Genomic DNA, 20,427 nt, shown 5'->3' with positions numbered 1-20,427 from the left:
ATGCCCAGCACATGGTAAGCCCTCTAGAAATTTTAGCTATTATTAATAACGCACCCAGAAGGATAAAGATAGGGCAGCAGGAATGGGCCGAGAAGGAGGCCGAGAAAACAGATCAAGCAGGCGAAACAGGGCCAAGTCTGAAAAGGCCAATCAACAGTTTCCTGTCTTGATGTGTCAGGAATGGCCCTTAAGAGATTATTGTCACAAACTGGCCTCAAATCGACAAGAGAATTTTGACCAGGTTGGGCAGTGACCTGAAAGGTGGTGGCCCTCCACTATTCCTCTACCTCCTTCCAGAACATCATCAAAGAGGCTCTTGTGAAACTTCTGGATGGTTGTAGAGCAAAAGGTGGTTAGGGAGGGTGCCCTGCAGGGGGCAAAGTGGTGCCCCAGGTCTGTGGCTCGGTCGCTGCCCAGCTGTGTGATTTTGGCTGTGTCATTCCTTCTCCCTCTGAGACTCCACTTACCCATCTGTAAAATGGGATGATAATACCAGCCTCTCAGGATACCGGTGGGGATTAGGAATAATTCAGTGTAGCGTCTGGTGCAGAGCTCAGGTACCACAAATGGGGGCTGCCATTATTGGTTATTGTGGTTACAGTTTGTATTATTAATGGGGCAGTTGAGGTGCTTGCCTGACCAGCAACCATTGACCTCTTTTCAGGTAACTGTCTTAGTTTTCCTATGGGGAACCATCCCCTCCCCATTCCCAACTGAATAGTTCAATTGGTGTTGGCTCCACCCCTGGCTCGAGGGACAGGGGTGTGAATCAGGCGTAGCTAATGAGAGTAGCATAGTCTCCTGGGCCAATGGGAATGAGATCCAGGCTTTCATTCAAACTATGAGAGCAGAGGAGCTCTCCCCTTACCACCAGATCTGTTGTAGTGAGGAGTAGGCCGGAGCTGCTGGCAGCCGTCTCACCACCACATGGGAAGAGCCTAACTAAGAATGGAGCCAAAATCGAGGAAATCAGAGCAAAGAGCTGGAAAAATTCTTGATCCTTGATAACGTTGCTTAAGCACCTGGATCCAGCTGTGCCTGAGGCTCACACTATGCTGGGCTATTCCATCACAGGAGCCAAAAATAATTTCCCTTTTTTGCTCTTAGAACATTTTGAATGGGGCCTTCTGTAACTTGCAGCCAAGAACCTCAACAGATACATGAGCCTTAAAGATGAGTTAAGAAAAATGCCCAAAAGGGAGTTTAATCAGTTGGCAGTTCTTATACGTTCTCAGATCATGCTCTGAGTGTGACAGCACTATATTCCTTCTTCTGAGAGGATGGTAATATACTCTGAAAGCCTTTGGTCAGGCTTTCCTTAAAGTAACTGTTCTCAACCGGGACGGTTTTGCCCCCCAGAGGACATTAGGCATGTCTGGAGAGATTTCTGGTTGTCACAGTGGGGCAAAGGGGAGGAAGTGCTGCTGGCATCTAGGGGGTAGAGGCCAGGGATGGCGCCAAACATCCTACAATGCACGAGATAGCCCCTCCCCCAACCAAGTATGATCCCCTCCAAACGTCAACAGTGCTGAGGTTGAGAAATCCAGAAGAAGCAATACATCATCCAGCATTTTACTCCCACCAGCTCTCCTCTACACCCAGAGCTTCCCGGGGGTCTTAAAGTACAACATACTTGAAGACAAAAACCAGGCTCTCAGGGAACTTTATTACTTCGTGATGTCCTCTTGGACTCAAACCCAATTGACTCAAACCCAATTCAAAGAAGCTGCCCAGAGTTTACACACAGGTTATGCATCATCCCCTCCCATTACCATAACAACCACACCTCATAACTACTGGACCCATAGGATGAGCAGGCAACCTCTCTGAAGACGGTCTCATCCAGTGACACCTGCATGGCTTCCCACATCCGGCAGTAATGATCAAACCAATCAGCAAATTATATAAATCCCACATATCCAATAAAGAGGAAAGATAGCATTCCCTTTCTATCCAGAGGAACATTTCTCAGTGTGTTGCTGCTCCAACACTAGTCCTGTGAGATAATCATAGGATTAAAAAATATATAGATATATATATCAAAATCAAATAAGTGTGGGAAACATGAAAGCCTCCATTACCTTGTGGGCAGAAGGCTCTGGTAAGTCCTACAGTTTAAAAAACCTGTTTAACTTTCTTGAACTTGGTATTTCCCAAATTCCCATGATCACAGAATCCTTTTTCACTTATAATACTTATTTAATATTTCATAGAACTATTGCCCCACAGGACACCCACTGGGAAACATTTCAAGGGAACTACAGAGAAAATGAAATATTAATGAGCTATAAAAGCAGATCTGGGGAAACCAAGTAATGGTGGAAACAGACCAAGTTCCTCTGGCCAGAGAACTGTGCCCTAAACTTATCAGTATGGCTCATCCTAGTTTCATTTGAGCATCCCTACCTTTTTATGGCTACTCCAAAAGAGGCTCTTGAGGGTTGAACGACTGTCAGGCGCTGGGCTAGACAGTGGGATTGAGGGAAAAGTCAGACGCCACTAGATACTGCAGTGATGGGTAGGATTTGGAGAAACTGCCATGGAAGAGATGCTGCTGCTCTGTGGATGCCAGCCTTCCTGGAGAGCCTTCGCATGTGAGGGAGAATGGAGGGATTGACCCCTTGAATCTTAAAATCTTCAAGTAATTTCAGGAGCATGCAGTTCCTACATATCAGTTATACTGACCTCTCCAAGTTTAACAAGGAGCTGGGCAGGCACAGGGGGTCGGAGGAACAGTGCCCTGACCCGTGAATGGTGGCGTCAGGCACAGCCAAGTGCCTTCCTAAAGGAGACCACCCCACCCAAGGCCGCTGTAGAGGGAAATAACTTTAGGCTGTGCTTGATCAAGGGGCGGCCACGGATTGGACAAAAGATGGGCACCTGACTCAAGGGCAGCCCATCCATTGGCTGGTTGGTGACCTATGAGGAGGCCAGAACAAAAAACCCTGCCCAGTAATTTCAAGTAATTGAGTTGACGGGTTCTGTGCTTCTAAGATTTAAATAGGAAAAATATGGAGTGAGTCAGCAAGTTGGTGGCAGAAGAAAAAGATGCACAAGTAACAAGCTGACACTGCAGCGATGGAATGAAGATGCGTGAGCTCCTGCTCTGAAGGGATCAGAGAGCAAAGAGCCTGCCCCAAATCCTGACCTCAGAGACTCACACGCAGAGCCAGGAGCCAGGCTCCAGGCTGTTGACCCAGAGTCCTGGCTCCTAATCAGTGGGGCAGCACAGGGAGCCCAGGAGTCTGCTGTTCTCCGAGGAGCCAGTGTCAGCCTCGGGCTGACGTCACCCAAAGAAAGGCGCCGTTTTTAGAGCCTGCAGTTAGGAGAACTAGGACCTTGATAGTGACAGTCAGTCCAAATGCTGGCTGGGACCAGCCCTCAGCAGGAAGCCCCTTCGCCTCCCAAAGGTACCTTTGGAGTCTAGGACCATTGAGACTTCACAGATTCTGCAGTCATGACATATTACAGCTATTGTCACACCCAGGGGCTTGCCATGGCTGTCCCAGAAATCACACGGAAGGCACTGCAAAAACACAATACAAAACCTCGCGCCTAGAATAACAACGCCACAGTGCTCTTGATTTGAAGCTTGGGTGGCTTTTTGCAGGGGAAGGAGATGGTCAAATTCATATACTTGTCTTGAAAATGAAGTAACGCCAACCAAGATGCAGGGAAAAGGGGCTGGGGTCGACTTCACTTGCCTGAATTCTGCTCCCAGCAACAGCATTCTGGAGGAAGCCGTGGCAGCAGAACTATATCACAAACCACTTGAATTTCATCCCAGGCTTTAGGACCTAAGCGTCAGTGACCACATGTCTTGGGGCAGGAGTGTGAGAGCCAGCGGGAGATACAGGCAGCCGGCCGGACCTCCACCGCACCAACCCAGGGGGTCGCGTGTATGTCAGACCACCGAGCAAGATTTGGTTCAATCCCATCACACTCACTGAACCCACACTTCGTGCTCCACATTGTCCTCAGTGCCCTCACACGTGTGACCCCATTTGTTCTCTCCGTAACAAACAAGTCTCTCGACACGTATTAAAGTTATGGGATGTGGCTGCATATTAAGCCAGAATGGAGTGAACCTCGCGGGCAGTTTAAATTCAGAATTTACTATTTTCTCTTTGCCTTTTAGCCTCTCACCTCCCGCAAGTTATTTTGAGAGCAGAATCATTTGAATGATGGAGTATCTGCATTTAGACTTTTCTCTTGCCTCCTTTGACCAGCTTGGTTGTTCTCAGACTCTAAACGGATGTCAGAGTTACTGCACTGGGTCGTAGAGCACACACACTGTGTCCTGCACTGAATTCACATTTTAAGGGTTTTTAAGAGTCTCTGACGCTATGGTTTTTCACGTGAAGTGCTCACTTTGGAATCCAAGGGCTGCAAAAGGGGAGACCCTATTGTACCCTGACAGTTCTGGAATCCACAGGTTTGTTCATTCAACACACATTTATCAGTACCTGCAATCAGGGCTGGGATCATAGCGATGACCAAGGATGGATTCTGCTGTGAAGGGAATCGAAAGCCCTCTGAACCCAGACTGGGCTGGTTCATCTCACTGAATGCTCAGAGCATGCCCGAGAAGGAGGAGGGCTTAGAAAGAAATATCTGGTCCTCGAACATCCGACCAATAAAGGGCAGACAGGAGATCTGAACCCAAACCCTCTAACTCCAAGGTGGACTCTTTTCCCCTCTCTACCCCCCAGTCCTCAAACATGCACATTAATAGCTGCAACGCCCAGGAGATAGTGACAAGGCCGGAGAGCAGTCCAGGCATGGAGGACTTAGCTTCCCACTCAGTGGATCAGGCAGGAGGTTACATCTGAGCTGAGCCTCAAAGAGTGTGCAAAATTAGTCATTTCCCATGGCAAAAAATCAGGCCAGGCGGCAGGAGCAGTGGACACTGGATTTTCTCTGCCCGGCCTCTGTTCCCCTTTCTTTTTGGACCTTAGCACCCTGATCTTCCTTTGGGCATCTGCCTCCCTTCCCATCTCAGTCCATGTGGTTTGTGTGGGGTGGACCCCAACGCCTCTCTCCAGGGTGGCTACGTGATCCAGTCCTGGCCGATCAGAGCATCTCATTTCTCTGAGCACCGTGAGGGGCTTCAGGGTGGGCACATGACCGAATCTGAGCCAAGGAGATGAATGCGAGGACTCTCTGGGCCCGCCAGGAAGAGGGATTTTGCTCCACCAGAGATACTAAGAGGCTAGGATGTGCTCCTGGGGTTGCTTGGAGCCACCTGGCCACCTTGTGAGGAGAGAGCCTGTCTTCCAATGAGACCATGAGAGAGAAGAGCTGGGCAGGTAGGGAGAGTCCCAAGAGGAGGTGACATCGTTTGAGGCCATGCCTGAAGCTACCCCATCCCTGGGCTTATGTGTATATGAGCCAGTAAATGCCCTTCTGTGAGGAAACCCGTTTGAATTGGGCTTCCATCCTTGGATCAATAGAGTGAGCAGAGTAGAAATAATAGTCTGAGAATAATAGCACTGAAACTATGTTGGACCTTGACATTACTATTCAGCTGGGGATGCAGAAATCAAAACTTCTTCGTAACCTTTTCTGGAACACAATTTACACGTTGCTTGATCAGAAGGCAGGGTAATAGACTCCCTAGAGCTTTAGCAGATGTACTGTGGCTCAAATTCTCATTTGGACAAGGAAACGGGGGCTCAGAGAGCTGAAGGACATGGCCCACAGTGGAACAGAGACCAAGTAGCCCCACAGAGAGCAGGATGCTGAGGAAACTGTCTTGGATTGGTGGGCTTGGATGTGCGAAGGGTGGAGGACCTAGATGTGGGCTGGAAGAAGGAAGCAGTGGGCAAGGCACCTGGCAAGAGGCCTTGGGCTGGGCAGGCCTTGTGGAGAGCCAGTTCAGGATCAGACAGAACTGGAGTCACATCCTTGATCTGCTGTTTTATTAGCAGAGTGATCTTGAAAGCCACATCCTGTTCTGTGCCTGAATGCCGTGGTTTATAAAAGAGGGTTCGGTCCTTCATTGAACTATGAGTCCCTGAGTTCTCTGATGACCACACCCCAAAATGGCCTCTGAAGAAGACAAACCAGGTTCTGGGCGGGCCTCAGAAAGGTTACGTTTCTGGTCAGGGAAGTCAGGAAATACACAGTTTGTTCATCATCTGCCTTCCCATCTCATCCTGTAGGCGCCAGGGGACGGGGAGATTTGTTTTGTCACTGCCTAGCTCAGTACCTAGCATGTGGTAGGCCTTCAAAAAATAAGTCTTGAATAAATACGAGTGAACAAATAAAGTAATAAAATGGTAAGTACTGTACAGTAAATAGAATACAGGATGTGATAGAGAGCGACATGGGATAGTTTAGACGACCTGGTCAGAGGAGGCTTCTCAGAGAAGAGGGTATTTGAGCTGAGACCTGAATGGCGAGCAAACAGCCATATGAAGAAGCTGGAGAAATGCCTGCTAGGCAGAGTGAACAGCATGTGCAAAGGTCCTGGGGCAGAAATCAAGACTGGAAAGAAAGCCATGTAGTTCCAGTGGGAGTGACAGAGGGAAGCTGATGTTGGAGAGGCCGGCAGGGACTTGATCACTGCTGACCGTAACAAGGAGTTTGAACCTGAACTAAGCACAGTGGACAGCCATTGGAGAGTCCTGGACAGGGCAGGGACATGATCTGACTTACGTGTTCAAGAGCTCTCCCTGCCCACTGTGTGGTAGCTGAAATTCAGCAGGAAAGACAATAATGTATGTCACACACAGCACGCGGCACACAATAGGTGCTCAGTGAACAAGAAGCATCCTTCACGACCCCTAATGCCACATCTACAAAGGCTCGCCAGTGTCCATTCCAGGCCAAGAATGTGCTCTTTATCCTCTGGGTTCAGGCTCTCTCTAGCTACCCTCTGTGTACTGTGATGGCCATAGTAAAGCCAACAGGCTAAGCTTTGGAGGAAAACCCCCTCCCCTTTTTGGTTACAGTAACAATCCAGGAGTCACGGCGGGGAGGCGTAGGGTGCGGGGCGGGTGGAGTGCGAGCCTTCTGTTCAGTGTTGAGCTGCTCCCAACATACTTTTCAAACATTCGTTTGCTTTTGCCCAGTCTCCTCCGTAAGAGCCACGCTTTCGGATGTGTTTTGAAAAATATTCCATATGCTAATGGAATGTCACCATCTGCCAAAGAAGGCAGAGCTGTTTTTAAAGGAAAAACTATTACAGAAATGAGGTATTCACAGAGGGGCACTAAAGAGCCCAAACGTCGCTGACCTGAGGCTGACCTGGGCTGCCTCGTGTTACCAACATGAAAAGGGAGTGAGAAAATCTGAGGCCAATTAACTTCTCTCTCTCCCTCCCTCTCTCTCCCTCTCCCTCTCTCTTTTTCTCCCCTCCCCTTCTTGGAGACATGATGAAATTTCCTGAAACAAAAACTCGCAGCCCGTTCTATAAAATGCTTTCGCCTTTGGTGGAAAAAGCCCCGATGGTCCCTTTTATCTCCTCATTCCTGAGGCGCAGACCTGGCCCCCGTCTGTTTGGGCAGATGGGCCACAGGGAACACTCCCAAGGCCCCGAGAGGCCGGGCCGGAGCGGGAGGCCCCGGCGCCCACTGGCTCTGGCCGCCCAAGCCCTTGCCGTCGGGAGAGCGCGGCGCTGTCTTGGACGGAGCAGGACACAGGATTAGGTGTCCCGTGGCGTGATTACTGGACAGGCATTGTTCCTTGGGAGGCCTGGGCAGCTCGGACGGACGCAGTGTTTGGAGAAGAAGGTTTTCCAAGCTCTGGGCACGTCCTCTGGGCCCTGCCAAGCCTGCTGGTTATCACGCCCCTACCTTTCCGGTGGCTTCTTCTCCGCCGTGGTCGCTGGCTTGTCCTCCTGTGCCCTCTCCTGCCATGTGCTTCCGGACTCCGTGGCAGGCCTCTCTCTTCTCCACAGCCCGAGTCCGCACCAGTTGAATATCTCCCAGGCACCTGCAATGTCCAAGTCCAAACGCCCTTCCACCCCCTCAGCCCAACTGCTCCTTCCCTTATCTGGGGGACCAAGCGCCCCGCCGGCTAGTTTGGTGCAGGGCATGCAGGGGTTTCCCACCTCAAGGCCTTTGCATCTCTGCCCCCACTAGCCTGGAATATTGCATGGTGGGCTCCTGCTTATCGTTGAGGTCGTGGCTCAAATGTCTCCCAGGCCACTGCCCCCCACTGCCCTGTGTGATCTCTTCAGAGCACTTATCAGGGTCTGAATTTATCTTGTGAACTCATGCGTATATGGGCACCTTAGCTTTCACAGTGTGTTGTCAATTTCTTCTTAGGGGGAATGTAAGTTTCCTGAGAGCAGGGACCATGTCTCCTTTCCATTAGAGTGGCACTTAGTGGCACACAGAGGGAACAGGGGTGCCACTGTCAGCGCCCACCCCCTCCCAACCAAGGTCCGTACTTTCTGTCTCAATATCCCTCAAAACCGCCCTCAGTGTTCTGCCCTATTCCAGACCTCAACCTTTCTCTCCTGAATCTCAACACTAGCCTTCTAACTGGACGCTACCAGTTTCAAACCCCACCATGGCTGCCTACTGCCCCCAGTATACAGCCCCCTACTCGGCTGGGCCCCTGGCACTCATCCCGTCCAGCTCCAAGCACTCCCCCACCCACCGTGCCTCGTTGAAGGCACACCAGGCACATTTGTTACGACTGCAGAACAGCTGCACAGGTACGAGTGGGAGGGAAGAGAGATGTGCAGAGGGTCTGTTAATGCAGGGGGACTGCACTGGCTCCGTGGGGAGACTGCTGGCATCACGGTGCCCACTGAGAGGGAGAGGCTAGGCAGCGTGGTGAGAGCTCAGCCGTGGCAGTCAAGACAGACTGGAATCAAGCTCAGGGCTCGCTAGGGAGACACACCTGAGCCTCGGTTTCTTTAATGTTAATAATATAACCACACAGGGTTATTGTGAGGATAAGAGTAAAGCCCTTACCAGCAGTCCTGGCACGCACTAATGGGGGTTATTTCTATTCTTGCTGTCGTTGCAGTGGTGTTAATCAGTCTCTCCCCTGCATCGCTCACCACCCCCAGCCCTGCCACCTACATGCACACTGAGGACCTGATATTGTCTCCTGTCCACTTGGAGACGCTACAATGAGCTGAGGATACTGGCATGTTGAGGTCTCATTCGTTTTCCAGAAACATCCCCTGCAGATAGGATATATAGGCTGACTGCTTTTAAAGCGGAGTTATTTTTTTTTTTTGCGGTACGCGGGCCTCTCACTGTTGTGGCCTCTCTCATTGCGGAGCACAGGCTCCGGACACGCAGGCTCAGCGGCCATGGCTCACGGGCCCAGCCGCTCAGCAGCATGTGGGATCTTCCCGGACCGGGGCACGAACCCGAGTCCCCTGCATCGGCAGGCGGACTCTCAACCATTGCGCCACCAGGGAAGCCCTAAAGTGGAGTTATACTTAATTTAAAAAAAAAAATGAACAAAAATAACTTGGTGTAAACATGATTCACCTGGTCCATCTCCCCCTGTTCCACCCACTGAATAGCCCAGACTACTGGTTACAAACTCAAGTCCTCACCGGGACCAGTCCTCACGGGGGACTGTCAGCATGCTTCCTCATTTTTCCCCTTCAAGAGGCCCAGGTAGGCTTCAGTCTGCCTGCGCATGTTTAAATTTGTCTCATCTCACACCCTCCCAAACTCTAACCCTTATACTTTTCTCTGCTCTGGGAATTCTGTACCATCTGTTTAAATGCCACAGTTGAAGCTACCAAAAAGAGCTGGCACCAAAAACCTATTATGTACCAGGCACTGTGCTAGGCACTGTAGGTCATCTAATCCTTACAGTGATTTTAAAATACTGTCTCCACTTCCCAGATGAAGCAGCTCAGGTTCAAGGCAGGGAATGCCCTTGCCCAGAGGGCCTGCTGTCAGTTAGCTGGCAGAGCTCCAAGACCGACCTAGGTCTGTGGGCCCCAAAGTTCATGCTCTTTCCTCTGCCATCCAGTAGACCAGTGACCCCCGTGGACAGTCTTCATCAAGATCCAAAGGCTGTGGTGTTCTAAGAGCATTTCTTCCCAATCCCCAGAGCTGCAGGATATTTGGGAGAACAAACACAGCCCATGAGCACAGAATGGTTCCTTGGATCCAAAAATGGTGGTGAAGGGTGGAGGGAGCTTAAGTTGTAGTCACTGATACCTCCCCAGAACATCGGCTTTGAGCTGCTGTTCCTAAGGCATGCCCCGCCACAGATTTAAAGTCTTTGGCGTGGTCACTTCCCTGTTTTCCCAGACCAACCCAACAATAACATGTCTACTCTGAGAAATACAATTAAGTGATTCCTGGAGACAGGATGAGTAGGTGGTCACAAAGTTGAAAGCAATGGGACAATACAAATCCATTTACAGGAGTATGCTTTCCAGGTTACCCTGCGTGCACAGAGGAAATAGTTACTGCTGATCTGCACTACAATTCTTCCACATGGCTTCATACAACCAATAAAAATTTTACAACACTTGAATGAGGATTTCAGTGCATTTGGGCAGGTAAACACCTGAATATGGCCCTGTTCTCAGTTATCCTTCAGATGCTGATTGAGTGTCTATGAGGTGTTAGACCCAGCTCTGTGCAACAGACAAGCAGAAGTTTGGAGGTCTTGGAGCTCCCAGAGTCTTCCCCAGCTGGAAGTGCATGCAATGTGTAGCATGTACAAGCACGCTACCTTCAATGTTAAATGTGATTGAAGACAGTGGCTGTCAGCTCTTGATTCCTTCCTCCTCCTCTCCTTGTCTTTTCAAACATCTCCCTTTTTGGGTCATTTTTTATTAACCAACATGTATTGACTACTGTGTGCTGGTCACTTTGCCACAAAGCTCATCACTTAATTTGTCCCTTTTCTCTGGAATCCCTTTCATTCTTCAAGAATTCAGTTGCCAATCTTGGATGCAATGCTTCAACAGGTCACTGCTAGAAAAGCTTAAGACGGTTCAGAGACAGCAAGCTGATACTCTAGCAATTGACTTAAAAAAAAAAAATCAGTTCTCAACTTTGATAAACTGGGTCTCTTCATAAACTGGATTTTCAGCTTTTCTTGAAAATTTACACCTGGCATCACTGGGTCTGCATTCCAGCAACAGACCATCCAGAGCTAGAGCAGGCACCCTCCAGGACTTGGACTAGTGAAACGTACTCTTTTTTTGAAAACTTCTCTTATACATGGGAAAGCTGAGATCCAAAAGGGGGGATTGCCACACAGCTAATTAGTAACAGGATGATCAGCCAGTCTCCCTAATTTCCCTTCTCCTCATTATTATTATTTTTTTGTGTGGTACGCGGGCCTCTCACTGTTGTGGCCCCTCCCGTTGCGGAGCACAGGCTCCCGACGCGCAGGCTCAGCGGCCATGGCTCACGGGCCCAGCCGCTCCGCGGCATGTGGGATCCTCCCGGACTGGGGCACGAACCCATGTCCCCTGCGTCGGCAGGCGGACTCTCATCCACTGCACCACCAGGGAAGCCCCCCTTCTCCTTATTAACTAGAAACCAAACAGGCTGAGGTTGCAAAGCACCACTTAGTCTGATTGTATATCCAAGGAGTTCTACCAAAATCTGAGAATCTCCGTGCATTCGTAGCTGTGAATTTCTTGCAGTAACACCTCACCTACCAAGGAAAAGAGAAACTAGTACTGACTGCTTTGTATTGACTGAAGTTATGGACTGAGCACCTATATGTGAGGGCAGGAGACGACTGGAGGTGTGAAGATCCAGGCCGACACCTGAGGCTTTTCCACCCTGCAGCACAGTTTGGGTTCAACATCTGCTCTTCATAACGATTAGCCCAAATCACCAAGAACAGTTTATTCTGTTTAAGCACAGGCAGGGATAGAAAGACCTGTGAAAATGGAGAGTCATTATAGGAAAAGACAAGAAACCACTTCAACCTGGTGCTCAAGGAACTAAATAACTTATGGAATATCCTTATAACCAAACACTAGGCAGCCATCAGCAAGAATTACATGTACTGACATAGGATATAATCTCAAGAAGACTAGATGAAAAGGTGCAGTACAGCACGCTACCATTAATGTTACAGGGCATGGGGACAGTACGTATGTTTGTATGTAGACAGGCAGGTAGGCATATACGCATAGACACGTACATACACACACCCTTCCGTACACAGACTATTATCCGTCAGAGGATATGCAAAAAACTGGTTAACAAGGATTGGAGGACGGAGGGTCAAGAGTGAAAGGGAGAACCACTTTGTACACTATCTTTTATGGCTTGTAAATTGGTTTTCTTAACCGTATGCATACTAGCTATTTCTAAAACATTTTTTTTACAAGAAAAATGAGTGGGGGCAAAACTGTATAGAATTACTCTAATTTCATCTCAAAAGTCTACATTACCAATTCGGCTAAGGGCTGGCGGAATCTAGTTATCAGGAAAACTCTGCTACTGTGCAGGCCTCCTGAGCAGAATCCTGCAGATACTGTATTTCCTTCTGCTCTGGTCCTCAACCAGTGATGTGTCAATCTGCCAAAAGGAAAGACAACAATTTCATGTCCGATGTGTAAGGGGGAGAGGGCTGCAGCTGCACTTCTCACACTGCCCCCCCCCCCACCCCTTCAAGAATCAGAGGATCTACTCCCACCCAGAGCCATCTGGCACGTTTAAGGGACCATTTTCGTAGTAACTTGCGAGGCAATTAAGCACTTGTGGAAAGCAGATTTGCTGGGGAGGAGTTCTGAACCAGCCCCAGGGCATGGACTGGCATTATCTCATACCAGTTCTCCCACACCAAAAAAAGTACTTTGTCTTCAACCTCACTGTACAGAGCAGATGATTTTTTCAATCTACAAACTTTAATTGTATGTCACTGATATACTGACAGCACGTTAACAGTTTTTTTTTTAAAAATTTCTTAACAGAACATCAGAGTATTGCAACACTTTATTAAGAGTATTGGCTTTGAATTAGTAGCTGAAGTAACAATTGCATGAAGCCAGATCAGGTGTACTGCATAATACTCATACTTGATTTATTGACATTACTTAGCAATTTATTGGACAAAGGTCAAACTTTTTGTTTTTTATTAAGCACATTCCACAGTACAAAGCTGTCGTGAATAATATCTGTACAATTTAACAGTTTCAATAGCTGTTCAGACACAAATTTATTTCAAACAGTTATTGGCAAACATAATTAATTACAAGTTAGAATCAGACTATCCCAGTGCTTTAAAACATTAATATAGCAGTAATTTACAGTTTCTCAATTATGGTTAGCAAAATAAAGTCCAGAGTACAGCTGGGAATTACTACTATAATCCCAGAAAGTCAGAATTCCTCGGGTGCCAAAGTCCCCTGCTATAATTTAGTAGGCACAATTCAAAGGTTGTGTGCATATTCAAAGGCCATGATCTCCCAAGGAACCAGAATTTCTATATTAAACATGCAGAGACAACCACAGAAAGTCCATTCGTTCAGAAGAATTGCCTCCTCCCCTGCCCCTCCCTGCCCTGCCCCCTGGGCTCTCCTAACCAATCTGATATTAAAGCTGTAAGGTAAGAGTGGTCAAAGTTAAGTCACTTTCACAACCGCTGTCAGGGTTACAACATCCACCCGCTGAACGGAGATTTCTTTTTTTTAACACTTTGAGACTCAACTTTTCAAAACCAGAAATTAATTTACTAACATGTAGGAGGGAAGGATGTATTTTTTAAAAAGGACAAAGGAAAACAAAAAAGCAAACCAACCCAATAAACAACCACAGACACACACATTGATTCCCACACCATTCTCAATGTAAAGGACAAAACAGAGCCCAGGCACCTTCCCCTCAGTGGGAGAGTGTGCTTCCACGGGAAGAGGTTTAGTTACAGGAAGTTCTCATTGGTCCTTTAAAACGTTAGCAACATTCCTTGATCTTTGGAAACAATGGCAAGGGGCAAATCAAAACCTAATACTGAACAAGGGAAAAGGAGTGCCAACCAGATGCCAAAGTCCTTTCCACGCACGTCAGCATGATGGTGCCATTCACACATTCGGGCTGCGGAACGCGCGGGAGCCAGGAGAGCTTGCCGGGGCCACCCGGCAAGCAGGCGACACCAGAGATGACAGGGATGGGACCATGAGCCTGAGGCTTCACACCACCTGGGAGGACCCTTCCACTCAAGATGGGCCCTTGATCCAGCCTGACGTGGGTCCTGGGCTCCAACACACAAGTGGGCCCTGCTACCACCTGACAAGGGCAGGACGCACGAATGCCAGAGCCGGGAGAGCCAGTCAGCGGGGGCCTTCTCGCTCCTCCCTTCCCAGGGTTACTAACACACAGAGTGTGACCTGTGACGGTGGAGTCAAATGAATGCTATGGGAAGTGACCACGGGTACTTAAGGAGTACTGATGAGGAAAAGAACAACAAAAGTATTTAAGGTACCTCTCTACTGTATATACTGCACAACAAATAAAACATTTTGTGTTAAACTTTAGAAATTACATCTTAAAACAAGATTCCCGTTAAAACACACACACACACCACACGCACAATGACAATGACAATGACAAAATAAGAACACCGTATGAATACTGCAGGAAGGGTTCTAGGTAATCCACATCAACCCTGGTAGCGGGTTCTTGAGTCCAGCCCACGGCTAAGGGCGAACACACTCTGCATTAGTGTCTCAGGCACGGGGGCCCTGACTCGAGCAACCTTGAGGTTAAACTGTTATGTACATTATATCTACATGCGGATACAGTATTTTAAATTAGGAGGCAAGCACACATGTAAAGGTGTTACTCTACCAAATATCAGGAGATGGTTGCGGGTACAGAGAACAGTTAATAAAAGAAAAGAGCTATATTACCTGTTGGGAGATAATATAACCTGGCTTACAGTTCTTTAAATTAAAAGAAATTGGTACAGAAAGGAAGTATAATCCAAAAAATATTACTAAAACAACCCAGAGAAATGTTTCCATTGTCCAACATGTTCCTAATACAAGTCACAATTCATAATGACTTGGACGGTCAAAAGGAGAACGCTAACTTCTGAAAAGGAAAGCCCTGGACATTCTGGGTAGGTGTTTGGCACCCAAAGTTTCACCGAAGAATGCTGTTTCTTAGTATCAGACCAAAGTGCAAAGCAATATAAATTAGAGGCCAAGTCTTCTCTTGACGGTCGATTTACTTCTGTAAAACAGACTGTACGTTCCTTTTATATGAACAATTTACATTTGAAGCGATAGATTTCTTTTCACTGATGGGGGGAGGAAATGGGCTTCTGTACTACTGAAAGTCGGTGAAGCTAAGGTATCCTTCTCAAAGTAGAGGCCGGAATCGGAGGTGAGAAATGTCGGTACTTGAAGAGTTAGGCTGCTTTGCATCTACCCAGCGTCTAGAACCAATTCCAGCTTCATAACTCAGCTGTGAAGAACTCCCTTAGGCATTTGGTAGCCATGTAGCCAGTAGTTCAAGACTAGGAAACCCTGAAAAAACAAAAACAAAGGGAGTATGGATGGATATTCTGGTTAGACATGGAGATATACACCACAGCCCATCCACATCCACACAGACATGTATGTACTTGCGCACACATAACACTGATTTTTAAATAATCAGCATCAAAATAGAAGTTGCAAGTTGTTTTGCGCATACTACATACCAGGTATCAGGTTTATTTAAACCTCTCAAGAACTTTATAAGGTAGAAACTATTATACCTACTTTACAAATAAGAGAACTGAGGCTCAGAAACATTATTTGGTTTAAAGCATTAGCCATTATATCCTGGGATAAACCATAATGGAAAAGACTATAAAAAAGAATGTATTTATGTGTGTATTACTGAGTCAGTTTGCTGTACAGCAGAAATTAACACAACATTGTAAATCAACTATGCTTCCAGAAAAAAAAAAAAAAAAGCAAGCATTAGCCGTTAAGTGCCAGAGAGGGGATTCTAATAGATGACTGACCCTATAACCTATCATCTTTCATGCTGCTAAAAGTTATGCATGTAACAAAATATGCTTAATGTTAGATTTTATATTTAGCATAATCTTAAATTTACGCCATCCAGAGGCCACCAGGACCTCTCTCATGACCGACCCAGAATCTTCATCTATCACTGTGAAACAAAAATATGTAAAAGCTAGTAAACAGAGTACTCCTTCTAAACAGAATGCCAACAGTCAGAAATTACTTCTTTTTGAAATATATCATTTATGAAAGGACAACACAATGTAGAGGGGAAGACAACGGAATGTTCTATATTTTTCTGACCATGACCTTGAGTCAGGAACACATTTTAATCACAGTCTCTACATTCATCCGTGTATGTAAATACACACACATACCCCTACGCAGAACATTCTAACATTCCAACACTAATCATTACTATGGACAACGCAGGCTGACATTTTATGTCCTAAATTTTACCCAAAGTCAAAATCCATTAAAATGATTTCACAACCACTAATAAGTTACAACCCTTTCCAAACACTGCACTAAACCATTGGCCTGGAAGATCTAAGTCACCTTTAGGTCTAAAATTCTATGGCCAAAAAGAGAGAAAAAGAAAGGGGGTAGGGGTGGGGGTGGTTGTTTGGTTTTGTTTTGCTTTTAAACCTTGTATATATTTTTTAAAGGCAATTTTCCTAAAAGGTTGTTAATTTCCACAAAATCCGAATTTCACAAGAATCCTAATAAGCTTCCAAACGAACGCAAGACAGATTCACAATTTCATCTGCCACTGTTTTCCCATGAAGGATATGTAAGAGTATTTGAATTATTTTAAAAATATTAACACCCAGAGATAAGAAGTCAGCACTCTCAAACGCTGCTGGTGGGAATGTCAACTGATGTAACTCTTCTGGAGGGTAACACAACTCTTAAGTATCAAACCTCTTTAAACATCATAGCTTTCAACCTAGACACTGCAGACATTTCTAGAATTCTATCCAAAGGTAATAAAAGGTTGGGCAAAGATTAAGCTGAAAGAATCATGGCAATGTGTTTTATAATAATTAAAAGCTGGGGGGGGATATAAATATAACAGGTGCATATCCAAACAATCAAATATGATTTTGCCATTAGGAACAATAATTTAGACAAATAGTGACATTACTGACAGGCAACAATTTCACAATAAAGAAAAAAAAAAGCACAGTTATCAAACATAATTTTTAAAAGCCTGAAAGGCTACATACAAAGGAGTTAATAATGGTGAACCAAGAAGAGGAGTTATCTACTTTTTACTAATTTCCTAATATTGTCTCATAATAAAAAAGAGAGCTACTGTATACATAGCTCTTGGGAGTTAGTAATTTTTTTTAAAAAAAATGACTCAGCAGAAAAATCTATTGCTAAATTTCTCGACATAGAAATACTCCTACCTTATATTTTAGGGGTAAATATTTTACTGCAAGGTTAAATCATCATTAGGGTAGTGTTTCTTATTATGCATAAATTTTACAGCATCACATGGTAATAATTTTTTTCATGTTACAATAAATGAAAAGAATTTGGAAAAGAGCAATAAAATCTATAAAGTTGACTGCCAAGGTTGTCAAAAGTAATTCACTTTGAAGAGACAAACACATTTGAGGTTTCATTGCTTGTGCTGCTTAAAAAGCAGATAAGATTTTTCCACTGATTTATAATTGTGGATCATAACAAGGCAGTTGTTCTTAGTTTCCCAAAAAGGGGGCGAGAGGAGGGCCTGGAAGAAGTAACACTACAGTTTCCTTTCCACCACAGCCAATGAGAGAAACGGCATTGGTGATCATTTCATCTCTCAATCAAAGGAATCTAATTTCACGGCATTTTAAAGTAGTATATAAAAGTTGTCCAATTTGTGAAAGTTTACTATGTTCTATAATTCATCTATCAAATTCGCCAGAGGGGGAGAAAACATACTACAGATGTCTTAGATTTTATCATGTGCTTCTTTAACAGTGGAAAGACACAAACACATATCCAAACTACAAAAGAGGTATACTTAAGTTGTTGTATGATATACCTACTCCCCTGACCCTATCCATTCCAGAAGCTCAGCCACATTTGTAGTTGTCTGTGTTCTATTTTATCTATTTATCTATGTGGGAAAATAAAAGCAGAAGCATCGGGATATAGTCAAGGCAATGCAGAGAGAATGTACAGCTCAGAAAATAAAAAATTAAGAACAGAATAAACTTAACAAAAGGTGTGCAAGACTTCTACACTAAAAACTGCAAAACACTGCTGAAGAGAAACTGAAGAAGACCTAAATAGTAAAGAGCTATACTGGGCTTATGGATTAGAAGACTCAGCATTTGTTAAAGATGGAAATTCTCCCCAAGGTGACCTTTAGAGTCAATGCAGTCCTGATCATAATCCCATAATCTTCATAGAATTTGACGATTTCATTCAAAAATGAGTATGAAAACCAAGAGGACCTAGAAGAGTCAAAACAATTTTTTTTAAAACTGACTTATTACACAGCGTGGTATTGGCAAAAGGATAGCCATAGATCACAGAACAGAATAGAGGCCAGAAAAAGTATAACAAGCAAGTGGTCAATTGAGTTTTTGACAGAGTGCTATAACAATTCGATGGGAGGAGGACAGTCTTTTAACCCAAAAGAGCTGGAACAACTAGAAGGCTGTATAAAAAACACCGTTCACAAAATTAATTCTAAACGGATCAAAGACCTAAATGTAAAACCTAAGCATATAAAACTCTTACAACGATGCTGGTCCAAACACGGTAGTCACTAGCTACACGTAGCTATTTATTTTTTTATATTTTATTTAAAAAATTTTGGGCTGCGTTGGGTCTCCATTGCTGCACGTGGGCTCCCTCCAGCTGCAGTGAGCGGGGGCCCCTCACTACGGTGGCCTCTCCTGCTGCGGAGCACAGGCTCCAGGTGCACAGGGTTCAGTAGTTGTGGTACGCAGGCCCAGCAGCCGCAGCTCGCGGGCCCCAGAGTGCAAGCCCAGCAGCCGTGGCGCACAGGCCCAGCTGCTCCGTGGCACGTGGTTTGGGGCGAAGGGAGGTTGAGGCGGGGAAGAGCAATCACTCAAAAAATCCTTGCCGGGCTTCCCTGGTGGCGCGGTGGTTACGAATCCGCCTGTCGATGCAGGGGACGCGGGTCTGAGCCCTGGTCCGGGAGGATCCCACAGGCTGCGGAGCAACTAAGCCCGTGCGCCACAACTGCTGAGCCTGCGCTCTAGAGCCCACGAGCCACAACTACTGAAGCCCACGCGCCTAGAGCCCGTGCTCCGCAACAAGAGAAGCCACCGCAGTGAGAAGCCCGCGCACCGCGACGAAGATCAAATGCAGCGCCACCCCACCCCCCAAAAAAGAGATCCTTGCCTTCTTCCTCTGTAATTTCCTATAATCCAATAAACGTAAAAATTCTGCCATGTGAATTTCTCAACTGACTTGTGAAGAATCTATCCAGAGAGAAAGCAGCAAGGGAGATGGCCACTGTCACAAGAGCCAGTATGAACACAGTTGAGACCAGGAACGGCAACTATGTATGTGGCTTACAGGTCACTACTGTGGCTCAGATCCTACAGCCAGGGAGGCACAGCCAAGCCATCGAGGCACTCAGGCCTTCTGGGTCCACGTGGGGTCCCATCATCCTTCCAAAGGCAGTACACCAGCCAGTCACTACGGATCAAACTGAGTTGGCATGAAGAAACAATGCATTTGCCATTCCTGATGCAGATCCTTGGTTTATCACTAATAGATGGAACAGGGGCAAGACCAGAGGTCCGCATGCTTCTTCTTAATGGGCCAGATTGTACGTATTTTAGGCCACACAGTCTCTTTTGCAACTACTCAGCTCTGCCACTGAAGCACGAAACCAGCCACAGACAATACATAAACAGATGAGCTGTGGCTGTGCTCCAATAAAACTACTTATGGGCACTGGAATTTGAATTTTATATAATTTTCACATGTTCTAAAATAATATTCTTCTTTTAATTGTTTCAAAGTATTTAAAAGTGTAAAAAACTATTCTTAGATTGCTATGGTAAGGATAAAAAAAAATAAGGCAGTGGGTCAAATTTGGCCTCCAGCTGTAGCCTGCCGACCCTGAATAAGATAAACTTCCTGGAGCAGAAATAAGGAGTATCTGAAAAGATGTCAACTTAGTGATCTAGAAAGCAGTGATTCCCTATCTTTTCACCCCAAAAATTTCACGATTCTACACATGGACTTTCTTTACATTTTTAATATTCAATGAACAGGAAAATATTCAATGAACAGGAAAATATACAATGACAAAAAGCTACTAAGCATTAAGTAATGTTTTTACATAAATATGAATTTTATTAACACAGTCTTTACATACATATATACATGACAGTACAAATATGCACAAACATTATTTATTCAATCTACAAAGTTTAATGTGCACAGAATTCACAGGCCCCCTCGCAAAATTCTCAAGAGTTGGGAATACTGCTCCAGATGAACATGGTCATCAGTCC

General features: G+C 45.9%; 1 protein-coding gene across 3 annotated transcripts in view; it reads right to left on the bottom strand.

Moving 5' to 3' along the window:
• Nucleotides 1–12,971: 12,971 nt before the first annotated feature.
• Nucleotides 12,972–20,427, bottom strand: part of FBXW11 (F-box and WD repeat domain containing 11) — a 131,076-nt gene continuing 123,620 nt past the window's right edge. For all 3 annotated transcript variants that reach the window (XM_082835678.1, XM_082835680.1, XM_082835681.1), the window contains one exon: nt 12,972–15,436. The gene's annotated coding sequence lies outside the window, so the exon portion shown is untranslated. The remainder of the gene's footprint in view (nt 15,437–20,427) is intronic.

This window comes from Leucopleurus acutus (genome assembly GCF_964270905.1).
Source record: "Leucopleurus acutus genome assembly, chromosome: 3".
In the NCBI taxonomy this organism is placed as follows: Eukaryota; Metazoa; Chordata; class Mammalia; order Artiodactyla; family Delphinidae; genus Leucopleurus; species Leucopleurus acutus.
This window is presented reverse-complemented; position numbering and strand designations above follow the sequence as displayed.